The following is a 15,770-nucleotide window of genomic DNA, read 5'->3' on the forward strand; positions in this document are numbered from 1 at the left end:
GTGATATATGGTACTCGGGTTCGATTAAGAGCAGGGTGTTGAAGAGTGTTGTGATCGACTAATGATGTCTGTGGTGCATTCCTGACCTGACGCTCACTAAACCTGCTGCTGTGGCTACCAACTGAGCTTGTGTGTGTTGTCAAGTTATTGCTATACGGAACCCAGCCAAAACTACAACATGGTGTCAGAAGTGGCTGAATTTTCACTCTACGCGCGCCGATCTCACGGATTATAAAACCCAGCGGATTTGCGGAGTGAGTGATGAACTTTTGAACCACGCCAGTGTCCGGCTTATGGTGCTGTATGCCACAAATGTAACAGGCAAAACCATTTTGCGAGGATGTGTTCCACACCAGCTGACAGGACGGGCACCCAAACATACAGAACAGTAATAAGACGTGGTGTCCACGACATTGAGACTGAGGTAGATGTAGATTCACTGTTTATAGGTACTGTGTCATGTGTGGAAGTGGATGCAGTCACTAAAAGTAAAGACACTGCATGGTACACTATGGCCAATGTGAGGAATGTCCCGGTCAAATTCAAGATTGACACAGGGGCGGATGGAAACGTTCTGCCTATGTCCATTGTAAAGACATTTCCAGGTCGTATCCAGCTACAACCCACAAGAACAGGGCTGGTAGCTTATGGAGGGAACCATCTGAAGCCTGAAGGGACCGTGACACTGATGTGTGAAACTGCTAAAGCTAAAGCCAAGCTTGATTTCTATGTGATCAACCAGTCAACCGTGCCGATCATGGGCAGAGAGGCAAGTGAAGTACTGCGGCTTGTGAAACGAATTGATGCACTTGAGAAGACACCTCCAGCCACAACAGAGAAGCTGAAGAGACCTCCAGCCACTAAAGAGGAGTTGCTGGAGATGTACCCATCTCTCTTCTGCGGGCTGGGTGAGTTCCCGGGTGTACATCACATACACATTGACCCAGCAGTTACACCTGTGGTACATGGGTGCAGGAAGATTCCCCTTGCTGTCCTGGACAGGCTGAAGGTCACACTGCGCCACCTTGTGGAAGCAGATGTAATAACCCCTGTGAATGACCCAACAGCATGGGTGAGCAGTTTGGTGATCACAGAAAAAAAGAATACTCAACTCAGGGTGTGCTTGGACCCCTGTGATCTGAACAAGGCCATACAGAGGCAACATTACTCCATTCCCACTCTAGACGATGTCTGCTGCAAACTGGCAGGGAAATCTATCTTCACCATTCTGGATGAGAAGGATGGATATTGGCAAGTGAAACTGGATGAGCCATCATCTGAGCTGTGTACATTCAACACACCATGGGGCTGCTACCGCTTTAAGAGATTGCCATTTGGCATCAAGTCAGCCAGTGAAGTGTTTCAGCAGAAGAACAGCGAGACCTTCGGTGACATAGAAGGTGTACATTAGTGCACTGCAACCTTGCCCAAGCCCGACGGGGCCCTACCCGACCCGACGGGTTTGGGCTGGGTAGGGCTTTGTTTTTAAATAAATAATTCGGGCTCGGCCGGGCCTGGCAGTGCCCTCTTTAAAAAATGTTTTTTTTATTGCGTCTTTTTTTTTTTTCGCTCGCTATACTCATATAACTAGGGTTATAGGATAACCTTAAGTTTCTGTTTCATTTTCGCGTAATGTAGTGCTGTCATCAGAGCGTGAAAGCCTCGTGTCTGAGGAGTCAAGATGTATAGGTTAACAGATAAAATAGTCAAGGGAAAGTTGCATTTTTGGAAACATTTGGATGTCTCCCTCCGCAGCCTGCAGGGATAACTCGAGGGGAGCGCGCGGCTCAGGTGGATGATGAACAAATTAACCAGACCGAAGCGGCATAGGTTGAAGTTGGAATATAGCCAGTTGGCGAATGTTTTAATTTGTTCTTGGATGTTAACGTTGTTAACGTTGTTCAACGCCTTGCTGACATCAACACAGCGAAGTGGTGAGTTTGATTATTATTATTTGCTGGTGTCTGGGGTGACGTCGCTGCTGCCCTGTTCTGTTGCGCTTTCATTATATAAATGTTGCTCTGCTCGAAATCTGATTTATGTTTTCTGTTTGTTTGTACAGTGACTGAGTAGGCTATTGTGTCGTGTGTGTGTGTGTGTGTCAAAGAAGATTCCATATAGCCTTCAAATTACGAGTTTTAGTTCAAGTTTCTTTTTTTTTGATCCACTTTTTCTCCCATTTTTCCATATTTTCTTCCATCCCAATTTCGTATCATCCAATTCAACCCTCCCCTGTCACGAACGCTGTTTCTTGCCTCCCACAAGCCGGCTGCAATGTGGACTAAGTCATACATAGCACAAGTCCCCTCCGGTACTTGAGGTAACAGCAGTCGCATCTTTTCACCTGCGCAGCTCGATCTCTCAGTGTCGAGGAGTAACGCGTGGGAGGCTCACGCTGCCCCCGACACTTCCTGATTCTACTGCGCAGGCGCACCAACCGACTTGTAGGAGTCGCTTGTTCACAACGTTCGATCCCCACCCTTCAGTTTTCCCTCCCCGTAATACGGCCAATGTGTATTACTGCGGACGACCAGCCAAACTGAAAAACAATGTGGAGAGCTGGATTCGAACACGCGAATCCTAGCGTCTCCACACTGGTGGCGAGTGCCTTGCCCACTACACCACCTAGCCGCCCTTAGTTCAAGTTTCTTTAATTTTTTTACGAGGCTGACTTGCGCTGGGAAATAGAATTTGCGAAAAAAGGCTATAGAATGGAGTAAGTCGCATGTGACACAGCTGCTCACCCGTTATTTTTTTTTCCGTTTTAAAAACATATTTATAGACCACCAATGCGTTTAAAACTTGACGCATATATCAACTGAGATTATCAACTAACTATATTGACTGAAAGATTCGAGATGCCAACAACAAGGAAAGATCATAAAACGCTTCCAAAACCAAGCGCAGAAGACCCCCCTATGGCCGCGGGACACGTTCGCAAAATCGCAGAGGATATTGACGGGATGTCCACCCCAAGTTCAACCCCTATAATCACCTCCTCAGACTCGGAATATATCATCCGGGAAATGAAAAATGAAATGAAAAAAATGGAGAAGTCAATAACCGAAACAATAACCGAAAAAGTAGATGCTATCAAAGAATCTATCGAAGGCAAAATAGAAGCGCTAAGGGTGGATGCCGAGGCACAGATTAAGCGCACCGTGGCACTGGAAATTGGCTTGGAAGCACACCAACAAAATTTCGATCGCATCTACAATGAAGTAGAGGTTAACAAAGTTAACCTAACTGCTGAGATGAAGGGGAACTACAATGAAATCAAGACGGAGCTCAGCGAAATAACGTTGGAGCTCACGCGAATCAATAAAGAACAGAAAGCCAAAATATTCGAGATGGAATATCAAAAACGCAAGCTGAATATTCGTATTGTCGGTCTGGACGAATCAGTGAGATGTGAAAACCCTGAAGAGTTTGCCACAGAATTACAGAAAATCTTGGGAACAGGAATCCTTCCTAAAATACCGGAGGTGGATCAGTGCTTCAGATTGGGACCCCGCTCCATTGGCAATAACGCTAAGCCCAGAGTGATATTAGTTATACTGCGCCAAGTCAGAATAAAAGAAATGATTATGCGTGAAACTCGCAGGATGAAAGGCAATCTGAAATACATGGAGGTACCAATACACTGCTTTGAAGATTATTGTCGTGAGGTAGTGGAACTGCGTGCCAAGTTCAAGACGGTGATGTCTCAACTATACCTGGGGAAATACAGACCCCTACTAATATACCCTGCAATACTTCGCATCGTCGACAAACAAGGAGCAACGGTTCTCCTCAACTCGCCTGAAGATGCAGCCAAATTCCTGTCTGAACAACACGCAGAATAGTGTATAAATGGCCTTTTAAATCTCAGTTATGCAAGGTCACCATATAGTACAACCTTTAATAACCGAGGATTTGGGACATAGAGACCTACGTGCTCAGAGTTTTTGAATGCTTTCCCCGACGTGTTTATATTATTGCGGACATATTGGATTTAAGATTGGAACACTCCAGAACATACTGGAACATTCAGACAATGTAAAAATGACATATTGGAATAATCTAGAACATTGAAGCATTCTTTGATATATGGAGCATTCTGGAATATCAGCAATACGTGGTCATTCACTCTACCAGAAGCCCCTCGGGGGAATAATCAACAGCTATCTAGATGCAGAACCACAGAGCCATCATAGCCGGCCGGCTGAAAGATCACTCTACACAACGATCATCGCCCACCCCGGTCAGGGGAAATGCTGCATATACGTATTTAAAAACTGTTTTTTATTAATGGGAAATAATTTCACTACTTCTCCAATTTATACTTTAGATGTTTAAGCATAGCAATGCTCTTTTAAGATCTAAGTTAATGTTCTCTTCCTTTTACTTGTTTTTTTTTCTTTTTCATCCGCTCTCTCTGATTTATTGAGGCTCTCTCTTCAGTTCAATACCTTCATATTATTCATGGGTTACTATAAATTACACAAGTTCATATAAAATGTAAGTGATTAGGGCATGACAATTGAAGCTTATTTTTGGTCTTTATTTTTAGTTTATCTCATTTAAATGTTTATTTATTTATTTTTTACGGGTAAGTGGCCAAGCCACAGTCGACATTCTACTTATGGTAGAATTTAGAGTGTTAGATCCTATGGTATACATAGGAATGTTAAGGATAATTGGATCATTCTGGGATATCCGGTGGTGCAAGGGAGGGAGTCATACGCAAAGGTTGTGTTCATGGAACACAATCCTGTACGACTCTCGGTGGGAGGGAAGGGTAGGGGATTTTTATTTGTATATATGTATGTTTTTAAGCTCGGCTCTCAACGGGACCTCACTAGTGGGATGTATATCTATTATTGCCTCGCACTCTAGAAGCATTACCAAAAATTACAATGCAACATGTATAGACTATGGCTAGTTTGAATATAATGATATGGAACACCGGGGGAATAAATAACCAACTCAAACGCAAAAGCGTGCTCACACTGATGAAAAAAGAACATGTGGACATTGCTCTGCTAAGCGAAACACACATTCTAGGGAAAGACATAGGTAAATTAGCGGACAACATATACCATAATATCAGTCACTCCTCTATGGGTACGAGAACTCGGGGTGTAGCAATAGTCGTTAAACGTAAGTTGAATATTGTACTAAAGGGAGTATGGTCTGATGTAGAAGGTCGGATAACTATAGCTAAGATTGAACATAAGAACAGGAAAATAGCGTTGATAGCGGTATACGCCCCAAATGTGTACGAAGAAGATTTCTTCACTACACTAACCAATGCAATGTTAGACATTCCCGATTACTCATTTATAATAGGAGCGGATTTTAATGCCATCTGGAACCCAAGGATGGACAAATCTTACCTCGCCTTTTCCAGCGAACAAAAGAATTCATCGAAGGCATTAAAGGATTGGTCAAAGATAACAGGTGTAAAGGACTTATGGCGGTTACTTAATCCCACGACCCGAAAGTACTCTTGTCGATCTGCGAGACATAAGACACTATCCAGAATAGATTATGTCTTTGCATCACAGAGACTATTTGATAATTATGAAGTGGAAATGATACCCAACGCACTATCAGATCACTGTTATTTACTCCTTAAAGGTACATTTGGTATACTATCCTCCCGAGCCCCAAGATGGCGATTTAACTCGTTGCTGCTTAACAACAAGGAATTCATTACACAACTCAAAGAAGCTCTTATAGTATTCCAACGGGAGAATGCAAACTCGGTGCAAGACCCCAGAATAATATGGATGTCGGTAAAGGGAATGATCAAAGACTTCACGGATAGCTTTTCCTCCAAAATGCGCAAGAATCAAAACACAAAACTGGATGAGCTGGAAACGCTTTACTCAACGTTATTTAATTCTCTGAAATACAACAACTCAACTCGACTAGAAAATCAAGTTAACATACTAAAAATAGAGATCAATGCCATATACAGACAACAATCGGAAATACAAATACGCAGCACAAGACAACAGCAGTACTCCCATGGTTCCAAACCCAGCCACCTATTAGCCATGCGATTAAGAATTAATGCAACATTTGCAGATATAACTACCATTAGAGCACAACAAGTACTTGTAACAGATCCTGTAAAAATAAACGATACATTCAAAGTATTCTACTCCGACTTATATAAATCAGAAATGACCTTCGATCAAAACAAAATGGACACATTTCTTAATCAAATTATTCTCCCTAAACTTTCAGAGGATGACGCTAAACAGTTAGAAATACCGATCACACTAGAGGAACTCAAGAAGGCCATAACCGCAATGAAAAGTGGTAAGGCTCCAGGAAGAGACGGTTTCCCATCAGAAATGTACCTTTCTTGTTGGGACATAATTGGCCCCTTATTACTAAATATGATCTTACACTCAGTCAAGGAGGGGAACTTCCATAAAATTGACAATATTGCACTCATAACAGTCCTCCTTAAAAAAGACAAAGACCCCAACGAGTGCGGTAGTTATAGACCTTTAAGCCTCCTCGGAACAGATATCAAACTGTACTCTAAGGTATTAGCCATCAGATTACAAAAGCATATGACGTCTTTAGTTCACCCGGACCAAACTGGCTTCATAGGAGGCCGCCTGATCACTGAGAACATAAGACGTATACTGCACGTACTTGATGCCGACAAGGAGGACACCATACCTAAGGCGATGCTGTCCCTGGATGCTATGAAGGCCTTTGACAGGCTGGAATGGTCGTATCTGTGGGCAGTGCTAGAAAGGATGGGGTTAGGAAAAGGATTCATCGATATGATTAAAGTATTATACAAAGACCCATCGGCCATGATTACAACAGGCACAATCATCTCTGAAATATTTCCGGTATCACGCTCTGCCAGACAGGGTTGTCCTCTTAGTCCCGGACTGTTCAATCTATCATTAGAGCCTTTAGCACAATATATAAGACAATCCCAATCCATAGAACCTATCGTAATCAAGGGCACACAACAAAAAATGTGTATATATGCGGACGATGTAATATTGTTCATGAAAAACCCCAACACCACATTGCCTCATCTGCTCAAGTTGATTGAGGACTTTGGTGATTTATCGGGATTTAAGATAAATTGGCCGAAGTCGGCTTTCCTTCCACTTAACACCCCTGCAAAAAAAGATACAACCCTCCCAGGACAGATACCGATGGTAAAACATTTCAGATGCTTGGGAGTGGAAATATTCCCTACCATAAGACAAACGGTGAAGCACAACTACACAAAAATCCAAAACAAAATCAAAGACGACCTTGATAGATGGGCAAAACTTAAAAACACAGTACAAGCACGGATATCAATAGTTAAGATGGATGTACTACCTAAAATCAACTTCTTCTGTTCAATGCTACCGTTACCCCCTCCAGAGGGTTACTGGAAAAGATTACACTCCTCCACATACAAATTTATTTGGAATAACAAACCACCACGTATAAAAAGATCCACCGCACAGAGAAATAAAGCAGATGGTGGCATGGCATTTCCAGATTTTTTCCTATATTTTAAGGCGTACTCATTAAGTCCATTGACAACATGGTTTGACTCCCAAGCATTAGCATCTTGGAGAAAAATAGAAGAAAACATAGTAGCCCCACATAGACTGAAGGACATAGCATACACTAAACTACCAATCAAGCACTGTGAACGAAAATTTGGCCCCATAATTACTCATGCGATCCGGATATGGCGTGAATCACAAAAAAAAAATCCTAACCCACAAGAATGGCACAATCATACTCCCTTATTCAATAACAATGCTCTCTTAATTGGAAAACGACCTATAAGATTCCCTTTATGGGAAGAGCAAGGCATACACTCATTAGGGGATGTTTTTAACAAACAGGGTTTTTGTAGTGATAAAGAAATACGCAAAAAATTTAATCTCACCAAGTCCACATGGCTTTTTCACAAACAGTTAGAGCTATGTTTGAAGTCTCACGGTGTTCCATTAGACAGACCAATTGAACACCACAGATACCACAAATTCTTCTACTCAAGAGAGACATCGAGAGGTTTTGTTTCAGAATTTTATCATCAATTACTAACGTCCTCGTATGAAACCCTCCAACTTGACTCTGTCTGGAGGAGGGATATACCAGACCTGGAAAATGACTTTGATTGGCAAGGAGCCTGGGCAAATGTCCGACTTACATCAAGGAACCCGGATCATCAACAAATCAATCTTAACTATATTCACAGGACATACTTGACTCCTATAAGACTGTGCCGAATGGGGCTCAAACAAGATTCCAAATGCACCCAATGTACAAATGGGGACGAAGGGACATTTATGCACATGTATTGGGACTGCTCACCAGTTAAGGCATTCTGGAAAGATGTGACCCAACAAATATCAAAACTCGTATCTTGGAATATACCTGTACACCCCTCGGTAATTCTGTTGAATGATGTTTTTGAGTTTGCAGTGAATCCACAGCTAAAGAGATTGGTTTTATCGGGTATCACAGTAGCCAAAAAGCTGATCGCATCACGCTGGTTTCAACCGGAAAAAATGTGCCGTAAAGTTTGGTTTCTTACATATCTCGATGTAATTTACCATGAAATATCTACAGCAAGAATTCTGGGTCTCAATGAATCCAAAATGTCAATGTGGTTAGAAGTGGTGGAGAGAATAAAAGCTAGCTTATAATGGTAGTGTCTGGTTAGGTGCGAGGGATAGTGGAGGTACTTCTCAAGGTGGGGTCCGGGAGGGGGGGGTTCGAGCTGAGCATATGTGTGTAGGTTTTTTTTTTTAGATAACAGGTATTATGGGTATATCTTATATAAAACAACTAACTAAAAGGTGATCTCATTGGATGTGCCCTGACAATTAAGGCTTGTATATCTTATCGTGTGTTGTCATGTTTGTTTATATGTTTGTTTAAAAAATAATAAAAAAATAAAATACAAAATAATGGTTGTTAGTTTTCAGCATGATAATGTGTTATTTAGTTAGACCTATTGGACATTTTCGTTTTTTGTTTATTTATTAAGTTAATATATAAACAGTGTTTAGAATATTTAAAACAAAAAAATAAAAAAAATTTGGCTATATGTTATAATATATATATATTAATGTTTCTTTCGTTTTCACTATCTGTTATTTAGGTAGACCTATTGAACATTTTCGTTTTTGTTTATTTATTAAGTTCATATAAAACCGTGTTTCGAATATTTAAAAAAAAAAAAATGTATAATAAATAATAAAAAAAAATCAGGTTTTCACGCGGGCTAGGGCCTAAAATATTATTTACAGTCGGGCTTATTTTCGGGCAGGGCCTGAAGTTCACGGGCTCGGGCTGGGTACGGGCTTAATTTCAAGGCCCTTGCAGACCACTAGTGTACATATCATAGCTGATGTACATGATAATCGCTGCATCCTCAGACCAAGAGCACGCTGAAATCCTCCAGCAGGTCATGAAGAGGGCACAAGCTGCCAATGTCAAGTTCAACAAAGACAAAATCCAGTTCAAAGTCGACACAGTGAAATACATGGGCCACATCATCACACCAGAGGGTGTTAAACCTGATGATGCAAAGGTGATAGCCATCGCCAACATGCCGGAACCGGAAGACAAGAAAGGCCTCCAGAGATTGTTAGGCATGACAAAATACTTGGCCCAATACATTCCAGGGGAAGCCACAATAACTGCTCCTCTGAGACAGCTGCTGAGAAAGGATGCAGCATGGCAGTGGGCCCATGAACATGATGCAGCGCTGGAAAGCCTGAAGGCTGCTCTCGTTCAAGCCCCAAGTCTCAAGTTTTATGACAAACACAAACCCTTGACGATCCAAGCGGATGCGTCTAAAGATGGATTCAGGGCGTGTCTTCTACAGGAAGGCTACCCGCTGAGCTATGCCTCCCGGGCATTGTCAGACACTGAGAAAAACTATGCTCAAATAGAAAAGGAGCTGTTGGCGATTGTGTTTGCAGCCAAGCGGTTCCATCAGTACATATATGGGCAGACAGTGAGTGTGCAGTCGGATCATAAACCTCTGGAAGTCATCTTTAAGAAACATCTAAGCAAAGCACCAGCTAGACTACAGTGGATGCTTCTCCAGCTGCAGTGCTATGATCTTGAAATCACATACACTCCAGGAAAAGACATGCATGTTGCCGACACACTCTCTCGTGCAGTGGTGAAAGGGCACGTTGGAGATCTCACTGAGAATCTGTTTGAGGAGAAAGTGGTGTATGCGATGGAGGCCACAGATGCGTTGAGTGAAAACATGCTCAAGCAACTCCAGGAAGCAACTGCAGCAGACAAAGTGTTCCAGGCAGTGATACAAGCACACCAAAAGGGCTGGCCAGAAAGGAGACAACGCTGTGATGGCATATTACACCAATACTAGCCGATGCGTCACACAGTGAGCATCAGAGATGGTGTAGTAATAACGGAAGACAAGATCATCATTCCTCAGAGCATGAGAGCAGTAATCATGGATAAATTGCATCTTGCACACCAAGGTGTCCAGCGAATGAAAGCCCATGCCAGGAAGGTCCTATACTGGCCAGGAATGGCACAAGACATAGAGAAAAAAGTGGAAATGTGTGCCACATGTCAACAGATGCAGCCGCAAAACCAAAGAGAACCTCTCCAGTCACATGAGATACCAGAACTGCCATGGATGAAACTGGGGACTGACATATTTGAGCTGCATGGACAATCCTATCTAGTGATTGTTGACTACCTGACCAAGTACCCAGAAGTGCTAAACCTACCAGACAAGACTGCCCACTCAGTCATACAAAGGCTGAAGTCAGTCTTCTCCAGACATGGGATCCCCAAAGAGCTAGTGTGTGATCATGTTCCTTTTGCGAGCTGTGAGATGCAGAAGTTTGCTGCAGAATGGGGCATCAAAATCACACACTCTAGCCCTGGATACCCACAGTCCAATAGACTTGCAAAATTGTGAAACGCACACTGAAGAAGGCAGCTAAAACAGGCACTGACCCGCATCTGGCTTTGCTGTCATTGAGAAACACACCAGTGACAGGCCTAGATGTCTCCCCAGCGCAGATGTTGATGGGACATGTCCTGAGGAGCCCGCTGCCGTGCACCAGCGCAGTGTTGCAGCCATCCACCCCAAGTAACATACATAACAGGCTCCAACACCTGCAGGCACGACGGGGGAAGTACTACAATGTGGGTACCAGACCACTATCTGTACTGACTCCTGGAACCACAGTACACATGAAGACAAGGCAAGGCTGGAAGCCTGCTGTCGTGTTGAGCAAGAGAGTAGAGCCACGCTCTTACAGTGTGGGATCACCGGCAGGCGTGATCTTCAGGAGAAACAGATGCCACCTGAGGACGGTTCATCCGAGTCTGCTTGAGAATGCTGATCCTGAGTATGCTGATCCTGAGTCCATTGACCAGCCAGAAACTCTGCGGGACGAGCCATGGACTCTGCGGGATGAGCCGCCTGCCCAGAACCAGCCCTCCCAGTCCAGCACGGGCGACTCCCCTACGTGCCGCACCAGATCTGGGAGAGCTGTCATGCCGCCTGTGAGATACAGCGACATCGATTATGACACGAGCCAACGCTGAAGGTTGAGCTGCACCGGTGGGCTATGTTCTGGAACCTCTGGCCCCAAGCCACTGATACTGACAATATGAATGTATTATTGTTACATTATTCCTGTTGGTAAGCTATTGGGAAGAGTGATTGAAGTATTTAGCTAATTCTGGTCTGCAGTAAGAGAGTAATAACTTTTGCTAAAAGTAATAACTTTTCCTTAAGAAAGGGGGATGTGATATATGGTACTCGGGTTCGATTAAGAGCAGGGTGTTGAAGAGTGTTGTGATCGACTAATGATGTCTGTGGTGCATTCCTGACCTGACGCTCACTAATCCTGTTGCTGTGGCTACCAACTGAGCTTGTGTGTGTTGTCAAGTTATTGCTATACGGAACCCAGCCAAAACTACAACACTATGTTGTGGCATGCTGGGGGGGCTACATCAACTTGAGGGACACTAACAAACTGAACAAGCTGGTGAGGAAGGGTAGCTCCGTGGTGGGAGTCAAGCTGGTCAGACTAGAGGTGATGGCAGAGAGGGGGATGAGAAGGAAGCTGGCTGCTATCCTGGAGAATCCCTCCCACCTCCTCTACAACGAGCTAGTCAAGATGAGAAGCACGTTCAGTGACAGACTCATACCCCCCCGACACTCAACTAACTGCCTTGGCCAGTTCTTCATACCAGCGGCAAATCAGGCTCCACACAAGTGGGCAGGGACTGCTGCCAGACATCCAACTACAACTACTAGGAAACTAAAAAGGACAATAACACTACCTTATGCATACTGCACCTTATGTGATACTGTGACACTGTGAATACTGTATATTTCAGTTAGTTAGTTAGTTAATTATATTGACTTGTTATATTGTTTACACTGCTTGTTTTTACTACCTGTACCTCCCCTCCCCCTCCCCCATGCTGCTATGATGCCTGAATTTCCCCAAGGCAATCATTAAAGAAATATCTTATTTGCCGCCTTAAGAGGTTAAGCATCGGGCAAAAATGGGGCTAGTTTTTATTTTAGATTTATTATACTTTATACGTATTGCACATGCATGATCCTTTGAAAGGTACAGTAACATTCTGAAGTTTCTTACACAATAAGAAAAATCACTTTGAGTGCTAATGAAATAAGTAACAGAGGTTTGAACACACTGAAGTAAAGGTTTTGTGTACTCACATTTATTTTTACTGGTTTCGAGATGCCTGTTTTTAAGAGGGAGGAGCTGTAAAACATAATGGTCTGAAGTCCTATGTAGGACAGGTCCAAAGTGTATAGAAATCCCACGGAGAAGGAATATTGTACAAAGGTTTTTGTAATGTGTGTACCAGTAAAAATTCTGCATGATTATCCAAAATGGCCATCTGCTGTCAGTCATTTCAATGCTCTAGTCAAAACAATTCGTCTTCGTGTGTCACCTTCCCCAGCACTCAGCGCCCATCTGGGATCGCTTTCAGAGCAGATGTTCCTTGGCTACAGCGGTGATCAATAATTTTTGCCATCAACGGTGACTGGTTAGTTCACCGTTTGCTTTTAAAATAAGCCTCGCCGGATGTTTCGTCTTGTAACTCAAGAATGGAATCACGCAATAGGTTGAGTGAGGTGACGATCGACATGCGGCAAATTCTACTTTTTTGGGTTGATCGACGAAAACGTAGCCCGGAGCCGACAGATGAGGGAAAAGTGCCGCGACGTGTGCCGTCCGATCCTTAATACGGACTGTATTGATCTATTTGTGCAATGTTAAATACATCTCGGCCTGGAACCGGGCTTAACAGGTTAAGATCTGGATGGCTTGTGTGCAGTACAAGTGCTCCTTGTGTATGTTTCATAGAAGTGCCAATCTTTGTGTTATACCCGCCCTTTCTCGTGGCATTGTAGTCCTTTGTAAATCAAGAAGCTGGAGCATGTGCATTTGGCCTGGCAATTATGTACAGAGCTGGCTGTGGGCTCATAATAATAATACTTTATTTGTATAGCCTCCTCCAGGAATACACCCCATCGCACACCCTCCGCTCATCCTCTACTGGACGCCTATCCATCCCCAGCTCAAGCCTAAGCACCATGGGTGCCTGAGCTTTCAGTTGCTTGGCTCCCAGACTCTGGAACTCCCTACCCCCACATGTCCGACAGTCTGACTCCCTATTATCATTTGCTGTTTGTTTGTTTGTTATGTTGTTATTCAACTCTGTGGTCATGAAATGCTTTGAGAGGCTGGTCACGGATTACATCTGTGGCTCCCTCCCTAGTACCATGGACCCATTGCAGTTTGCTTACAAGACAAACAGGTGCCCTGATGACGCGGTCTCCCAGGTACTGCACAACACCCTTTCTCACCTTGACAGTCAGAAGGGGGGCTATGTGAGATTGCTGTTCATTGACTATAGTTCAGCTTTTAACACCATAGTCCCCACCAGACTGGTTGACAAGATCTGGGTCTGAGCTCCGCCCTGAGCGCCTGGATCCTGGATTTTCTGAGTGACAGGCCCCAGGCGGTCAGGGTGGGGGGTTATACATCCAACTCAATCACCCTGAGCATCGGGTCCCCCCAGGGCTGTGTTCTCAGCCCCCTGCTGTATTCACTGTACACACATGACTGTGTGGCCAGGTTCAGCTCTAACTCCATAGTGAAGTTTGCTGACGACACGGTGGTGGTGGGGCTGATCTCTAACAACGACGAGAAGGCCTACCGGGAGGTTGGTGCCGGGATAACAGCCTACTCCTGAACATTGGTAAAACTAAGGAGATGATCGTGGATTTTAGGTGAATACAGCAGGGGACACACACACCACTGTGGACATGGTGAGCAGTTTTAAGTACCTGGGAGTCAACATCACAGAGGACCTGACATGGACAACACACATAGACTCTAAAAAAGGTGAAACAGCGCCTCTATCACCTGAGACAATTAAGGAAGTTCAGAGTATCGGGGAAGATACTCCACTCCTTCTATTCCGGGGATGTAGAGAGCATTCTGACTGGAAACATCACTGCCTGGTTTGGAAACAGCACAGCCCAGGACAGGAAGGCCCTACAGAGAGTAGTGCGCTCAGCCGAGCGTACTACGGGTATTGCACTACCACCCCTGCAGGACTTATATAACAGGAGGTGCAAAACCAGAGCCTGCAGAATAATGAAAGACCCCCACCACCCCAACAACAGCCTGTAGAGCTGCTGCGGTCAGGCAAGAGCCTACGGGCGCACTTTTATTTGTCGGGCGAGGCGGGTATCCCGATCGCATTGAGAAGCGTCAAATGCCTCCGATGCATCTGTTGTGGTGGATTATGTTGGCGACAGGATGGACACCGGTACTTGAACTCGCGATCAGACAATTGGAATATTATTTGTGGGGTACCTCCTAGTGAAGGTAAGGACTAAATTATATCAATCCTGCTTTGATCCAACCATGATTTGAACTCGATCGCAACGTGTGTGTGTAACGTTACTCCACAACGTATGCCGTTGGTGACGATCAATGCTGAAACATAATACCTATTATATATATTTGATTTGGAAATAGTAGCGTGTCCAGGCGAGAAACGGCTTTTAGTGAAATTCACGTTTTGCTGCATATCGTAGTTTTCTGGGATTAGACAGGATCACTCTAAAACTATACTTATATTCACCACGGTAGGGCTGACCCCTATTAGTCGATTCGTCGACTAATCGGTCGAAAGGAGCCATAGTATCGTAGTTGATGTCAAATGGGCCATAGTATTGTATCCATAGCTATAATATAGAATATATATATAGCCCTGCAAACACCGCCACTTATTCCTATCTTTTAGCATTGGCATGGTAGGAACTAAGATGCTCTAGGCTTACGGCGCTGAATAAGATAAAGGAACAAGGAAAATAAAGCTCACTTTAAGGAAAGAACTGATGTGGTTCTTGTATAGTAGTATAGTTTAGAAATAGCAAGTATAGCATAAGGATATAGAGTAAAAATTGTATATTGTATAGTAGTGTACATAGGACCTGGTGCCTTAAGGCGAGACACTGCAGGTGAATAGTCAAATATACTTTTTTTGTTGATTTTGAGATTTTGTTATATTTTGCTTCCTAAACATGTCTTCTATGAAACTAGTGACAATAAAACGTCAATAACACACATTTAGTTGTTTATTTTACATCATTTTGCCTTATTGCATCCATAAATGTGCACATATTTAATTGGGAAGTGCCTCATTTGCATATATAAACATAAATTTCAGAA

Source organism: Notolepis coatsorum (assembly GCF_963971535.1).
Source record: "Notolepis coatsorum genome assembly, chromosome: 10".
NCBI lineage: Eukaryota > Metazoa > Chordata > Actinopteri > Aulopiformes > Paralepididae > Notolepis > Notolepis coatsorum.